This window comes from Protobothrops mucrosquamatus, unplaced genomic scaffold (assembly GCF_001527695.2).
Source record: "Protobothrops mucrosquamatus isolate PMUCROS unplaced genomic scaffold, P.Mucros_1.0 scaffold47, whole genome shotgun sequence".
Taxonomy (NCBI): domain Eukaryota; kingdom Metazoa; phylum Chordata; class Lepidosauria; order Squamata; family Viperidae; genus Protobothrops; species Protobothrops mucrosquamatus.
In genome coordinates this window covers 783,267-790,980 of record NW_015386429.1, presented here as the reverse complement: position 1 = coordinate 790,980, position 7,714 = coordinate 783,267, and positions in this window count along the sequence as shown.

Below are 7,714 nucleotides of genomic sequence, written 5' to 3'. Positions count from 1 at the left end.
ATTAGTAAAAATTATTCATTTAAGTAATTCAGATCACCAAAATCTTTACCAATTCAGCAAGATACTTTAACACCGCCAAAAAAAAACAAAAAACCATTCATTAAATTTAGTTTTTCCCTGTCACCAATAACTCTTCCTCTCTATTACAACATAATTATCATATTTGTAGTAATAATATAAGTGCATTTCTATTTTTAAAGAATATATTCTATCATTTCATCAATCTACACCTATAAAAAATCATTTTAAGTCCTTAATAAAATTTACAACTTCAATTACATATCAGTTATAGTATCAAAAAAATATTATTTTTATAAATATGATAATTATGTTGTAATAGATTGAATCTGCTTGATTTAATTAGGAATGGCGCTTATCCTTATTCTCTGTGAGATAAGGAGTCAAAGCCTCACCAAATAATTTACCCCCCTGGTATGGAGCAGAGGACAGACGCCACTTGGATTTGCCATCAGCATGCCAATGCTTAAGCCAAAGCATGCGTCGACCGGTGACCCCTGAGGCCATCGCTCTGGAGGCAAACTTAGTTGCCTGGAGCGTAGCATCCGAGGCGTACTCCATTGCTGCTACCATCTTGCTGATGTCCTGATGGGAGCGGACATTGTCTGTGGGGGTACGGGCCTGGAGTTGTTTTAGCCAACGGTAGGCGGCCCTACTGAAGAACGACGCTGAGGTCGCAGCCCTAATAGCCCATGCGGTCGCCTGGTGAATTCTGCGAAAGGATGACTCGCACTTATGATCTTCCGACTTCAGCGCTTCCGAGACATCCCCAGCTATGGCTGTTGGTGAAATTAACGGTCCGAAGGGCTCATCCACCGCGGGAACCTCTAGTGCCTCCTCCAATTCTTTGGCCACGTTAAACAGCTTTTTATCCGTGGCGCTCGGAAGGGGAAGAGAGGCTGGTAGTGCCCATTGCTTTTTCACAGCAGTTAGAAACATGGGCGGGCATGGGATCCGGTGCTGAGCTGCCACCGGCTCCGTAAAATTTGGATCTAAGTCCGAACCGGACGTGGCAGCAGCCGATGTGGAAGGGGGCTCAGCACCAAGGTGTGCGGTGGAAGAAACCTTATGGAGCAAAGTAACGAATGCCGAAGAGTGGAACATCCCAGTGAACGCAGGAGCATCCGCTGACTGTTCCTCTTCCTCGGACATAGGAAATTCCAGGTCAGAGCCCTGATCAGGTAGCGACAATCCCTCAGAGTACAAGGAGTCAGTCGGTGAGGAGGGGGCGGACTGAAGTTCTTCTTCCTGGTGCTGGGTAGGAGGTGGAACTGTGACTGGAGGTTTGGGAATTGCCCTAGCTTCCAGAGCTCAGTCCACTGCCTGTGCAATAAGCAAGGCCAACCGTTCCTCTGATGGGAAAGGAAGGGGATCGGTCTGGCGAAGGCCAGCCGCAGTAGGGGTGAAAGTGGCCTCTGGAATATGATGTGAGTGAGAACTCGGGATCTGGGGCTCTTGTACCCACCCCCGTCAGAGCATTGTCCAGTCGGGCAATCTTTTGTGCCCTAGAGAACTCCCTTTCCAGGGCTTGGTGTCTCCTGGTGGCATGCTTATCTGCCCCTTTGGATGATTTTTTAGCAGATTTTTTCTTTGTGTTTGGCGCAGCCCTTTCGCCCTTTCGCCCCCGTCCAGATGAGATGGCCTAGAACTCATGCCAGTCAATGAAGGGGACACGACCTCCTTCTCAAGGGGCTCCACACTTTCCATCCTCAGATAGCGCTGGGCCTCGAGTGGGGGGCCTCCGGTATCTAGAGGGAATTATCCCCTTGGGTGCAGACCGACGCACTTTCGTGGTACGCCTGGGACCCAGGTACTAATGCGATAACGGGTAACGACAGACACGCTTTGGGAATGCCTGGTACCCGTAATAAACGTGTCACAGCCAGGGACCGGTGCTCTGAGGGGTCACCGTGAGTCCACTGAATTACTGGAAGAAGTTAAATCTGATGCACGCCCAAATACTTCCAGCAATTATTGAATCAATTGAACAAACCCAGCGCAAAAGAGGCTGCAGTCGCTCAACGAAGGCTGCCCAATAATTTTGACCCAGGAAGCACCAAGCCAGGGAAAAAAAGGACTGTGAAACAGTTGTGTTTCCTAATGTGTCCCCAATTTTTCTGGTGACCAGCGTTACTTGACTCCTTACTGGTAGACCGTGAAGGGGGTCCTCCCTAAAAAATTTAGTAAGCGAGGTAACTGAGCCGCAGCCCAAGTAACAATTGGCTGCCGCCCCTAACCACGGCCTCAATGTAATCTAATAAGCCCCTATGGAAGGTTTGTAATAGTGAAGCCTCACGTTGCTGACCAAAATGGCGGCCGCGCGCGTTGCTGACCAAAATGGCGGCCGCACCCTAAAATGGCGGCTGTGCCCAAACAACTGTTTCATTGCCCCTCTCAGGAAAACGAAGCCACCTGTGAATTGAACGGGAGCTTCAATTCGGGCTAAAATTTACGAGGCTCTTGCGATTCTAAAGACTAGTCAAGCCTTCGCTATCGCGCGGACCCTAAAATGGCGGCCGCGCGCGCGAACGATGATCGGCTTGCCAGCCGAGGAAGGGCCTTCTCAGACGTTTGAAGGCCCACTGAGGCCTTAAACGCCCTAACCAACCGCCGCCGCCGTTCGAGGAACTTCGATCCACTTCGGTAGAGCCGATCGGAGTTTGTACAGGGCGCGCACGCGTCTGAGAGGCTGCTGGAAAAGCCTCTGTGGCCTAGCGACTCAGTGAATTGGATGAGGCCTAACGGCCACCGGGCCCGCAGCCGCGAGCACCGGAGGATCCCTGGGGTCTAACAGCCATTAGAATCCGAATTGAAAAACTCCATAGCCACCCTCTCTAATTTTGCAAAGCTCCTGGGGGGAGGGAAAAGAGAAGGGGCCCCCTTCTGTCTTCCTATGATCCTAACTCCCCCCACTATAGAGCCGAAGCTGAGATGGCTGGGAATTAGGACTAAATTTGGACAATTAAATTTAGGTAAGGGGATCCAAATGATTAAAAGTATTAGCTAGGAGATAGAAAATTCACCAAGGGTCTAGACTGTACCTAGGAGCCAGAATTGTACATCCTGTCCATGGGCAAGATCAAGTTAAGACTGGGCATAGGTCCAGGGACAGGGCGTGACAACTTTGGCTGACTTGATCTGATTGGGCAGGAATACAGTCTCAACCCATGGGTGGATCCTCCATCTCCAGTGCTGGAGAATATGCTGATCTCAATTGTTATTGGCACACTGGGTGCCATACCAAAAAAATCTTGGAAAGCACTTACAAAATATGCATATTAATAAAATTTCCATCTGTCAATGATAAAAGATCACACTGTTTGGATCCATTCGTATATCAAAACTTTATGATATCCTAGATTTTTGGGAAGAACTTGATGCATATGAAGATAAACATCAGCTAAAGACCTGGCAGATGTGATCTCACATTTTTGTGTATACACATCAAACATCCATATGTCTATTCCAGGTCCTTTGGAAGGACTCAATAGATGGATAAAAATGCCAAATCTGAACATCGAACTGACTGTTCGATGACCCATAATAATAAAAAATATGCAAATACTTTAATATCAAATATAGAATTGGAAGAATATTTGAATGATACTGAAGAGTATACATTAAAACTAGTAACCAAGAAGGTTTACTGAATACCAGAGACCAAAGTGAATTTCTGGCTGACTGTGCAACCCAACTTTAATAATAAACCAAAAGGAAATACCTGGCCCTGGATAATGGAAGTGGAAGAAGATCATCTACAATTGTTATCTGTACATATTTGTGAATGTGTCTAGTTAGCCACTGTGTGACACGCAAAAGTATATACTCTTGTTCTGACCTAACAAGGTCTTTATATCAACAACAGTGTTTTATTTTCACTCTATGTATGCAGCATACACATAGCAGCTTTCTTCAATAATTTACATTGGCTAAGCCAACTGAGAGATTGGGAAATTGAAGATCCACACATCTGTATACACTAATTTACAATTTCAATTTCCAAGAGGTCACACTGTTTAATAAAGTGAAACTGAATTAATAATTATAATAACAATAATGACACTTTTGCCATTACAGAAATAAAAGTGTACATTGAAAGCCATAGAAAATTATAAATGAGCATGAGACTAAAAAAAGGAGAAGCAAATCCAAAGTGGGATGGAATTATACCCACTTCAGAACTACGGTAGGTTGTTTTGTCATATTATAGAGAAACAGAACATATCTCCAGCATCTCAAAGTACAGCTTTCACAGCAACAAAGGCAACAAAAGTATTTCTCCGTCCTTATGGAGAGGAGTAGACTTTCATCTCTACAAGTAGAAAGAAAAATTCACTATATACAGTAGCCAATGGGATTCACAAGGATCCACAAATTCTGGCCTTTGGTGAGTTTTCCAAATACTACCTGAGTTAGTGCTTCATATTTTCTTAGCATTTACAGTTTTCAATGTATATTGCAAATACCTCTACAATATAAGCACCTATTCTAATTTACTTAGTAGAGCTAAGCAAGGCTGAGACAGAAAGACCAGCAAAAAACTCATTGCTCTTTTACTATAACTATTCTACATTTGGAGAAGGATTGGGATATCTCAAAGAGAAAATAGTCTAGCTGAGCAAAAAATATGTCTGGAATTAACTGGCCTTTCAGATATCACTGCATATCTTGTAAATTTTGCACTGTCAAAATTTACTAGTCTAAGGCTGAAAGAAATATTACACAGTATATCCCTAAATGAAAAACAATTTAACAACTTGATTTAAAACTTCACAAAATCATGTATAAATTAGTTGTGATACAGTAATTATTAATCTTGTCTTTTAAAGAAACCCATAAAATCCCAACATCAAGTTGCCTGGTGGTTTCATGTTAAAATTAACATTACTATTGTTATTACATTAGTTGTGTCCTTCTGCTTTTTCCCCTTGGCAAAGGTCAATTGAGTATGATGTTTCCTTAATAGTCAGAAGTCTTTATTTTTAATCTTTTTCCAGTGACTAGCTGTTACTTAAAGACAAAATGTCAAACTTTAAAAACTTTACATCCGTTTGAAATCAATAAAAACGGTAAGGGCTCAGCATATCTGAAAACAGGACCAATTATTTAGTTCTCTAAATATGGATTTAGAGCATACTTAATTTCACAAATATTGGTTGACTGTTAAACTGTGTCTAGTGGAATCTCACTGCCTTTTCCTCAGTAGATCTAGCTATGTGCACATAGCAAGAACTTTATAAATACTAAATGCCTCAGGCAACACTTCAAAATGTATCTCCAATTGAGTCCTATTGAATTTATTGGATCATACTCTCTAAATAACTGCCTATAAATGAGACTTCTAAGTCACTTAGGAGCTTAGCTCATAATTAAGAAAGAACTAGAAATCTTGCAGTCTTACGTATTTTGTTAATTACAACTTTCAGCAACACCAGCTAGGACTGCAATAGATGTACTGTAGCTCGATAGCATCTGGACTTCAGCTAAAAAAAATCATATTTTAATTAATGTTATGATCCCAGGTTTCAAAGCTGCTATAAATATTTATTCCAAAGTTAGTCCACACACAGAATTGAGCTCTCATACACCCTCAAAATATTAGTACGATATAAAAAGTATATTAGTACTTTTCCTCTCTGAACCACAATCTGAAACTAAAAAAGATGTTAACATTCATATTCATAATTAGTATGTTTGTTTGTTTATCCTATATCTTAATCATCCATCTCCCTCAGAAATTCCAATGATCAAAATGGGAGCAATCATATACCATCACTGTTTAACCTATTTTATTCAGCAGAATTAATGCTTGCAAGCCAGATGTCTCTATGCAAATGAGTTTGTATTTCATATGCTTTCCCATGTGAATAAGAATTCAAACAGAATAGAAATAGATTGCAGTTCTCAGTTCATAAATATTTTCCTTTCTCCAGTGTTACTCCTACTAATCCTAAATGCTTTTAATACTGAGAATAGATGGTTCTGTCTTTCACTAAATGGGAATCTCACAACTGAATATCCATTGTGGCTCATAGTCCTATCAACCAGACTACTCGCTTAACCTTACTTCCATTCGTCATTCTATAAAGTACTTTGGAATGATGTATACATTACATGGTTGTTAAAATAATGAAATTCATTTATCTACAAAGGTCATATGTAAAAAAAAAAATCCTAGAGCCTCCTAAATTACTTGCTGAAGTTGAAAGATGTAGTAGCCATTCTCTGTTTTGTGATATTATCTGCTAAAATGTTACCAACATAAACATTACCAAACTATAGAAAATAAGGAACATGGATGGACACATATATACACAAAAACTGGGTAATCTTGGGCCAGTCATTGTCATTCAACCCTAAGAAGGTGGCAAAAAAACCCCACTTCTAAAAAAAATGCCAGAAAAACTGAAGGGACTTGTCCAGGCAGTTGGATGGATGGATGGATGGATGGATGGATGGATGGATGGATGGATAGATATCCATCCAGTGAAAACAACCACATAAAACAGGACATGACAAAGATGAAAACAGGAAGTGACTAGAATATTCAAATTTTGAATGTACATTTATGAATTTTACATATACATTGGGTTTTAACACCATGATAAATAACTAGCACATGCTGATATTACCATTCCCACTTTTCACCGTATTAATAAACCAAATTCGCTTTAAATATTTAAAAGATAACATGCATACAAATGCACACAGAGGTAATCAATTTTCTCTCTCAAGAAAATGATGCAATTTAAAAATTAAAATGACTCTTCCATAATATTTCTGAAGTTTAATACTATTCCTTGTCTGAAAAGCCTTAAATGCATACCATGCTGAATATTCCTTAGTTTTAAATAGTCAATATTTTGTATATTTAAAACCAAATTAATTTTTATTTTGTTTTGGGTTTTCTGGAAGTCATCTAATGTACTTCAGAATTAGTAATTAAGGGTAATTAGTAATCAAGAGCTTCTCTATTAAGAAGAAACTGTTTTTAAGGCATCACATCAACAGGGAAAATCAGCAATGTGCTGTATGAAAGCATCATCTTCTTTAAAAACAAAATTAAAAATACTGGCAATAACTCATTCAACTCATGGATGAACTGAACCATCATAGCCATCCCTCTTGTAATGGATTAATAGGCAATATTATGGATTTTTTATTATTATTGTATGTTAATATAGTTTATTCAAATGAAAATGAGAACAACATTTAAAGAAGGCTCATTGCAAAACTATATTCATTCATTCATTTATTTATTTATATCCTGCCTTTATTATTTTTACAAATAACTTGAGGAAATGATCCTATCTTTCCTCTTCCTATTTTCATCACAACAACCCTGTGAGATGAATTGGACTGAGAGAGAGTAATTGGCCCAAAGTCACCCAGCTGAATTTCATGGCTAAGGTGGGACTTGAATTTACTCTGTTCTGCTTTCTAACCTGGTGCCTTAACTACTAAACCAAACTGGCTCTCTATTAAAGTTCTATTAAATGGGCGTTGTCTTACCTGAACGCCATTTCTCAGCATGTAGATGTAGCCTCCACCGATGGGTTATCAATGCCTCCTTGCTCAGTTTAGACTAAGATCAAACTTTGGCCACGCCTCCCTGGGCTGTCCTTCCCCAGTTTGTTGATTGACGAGGCGAAGCACACTTGATTTGACACAACACTCCTCCTGAAAATACAGCCTA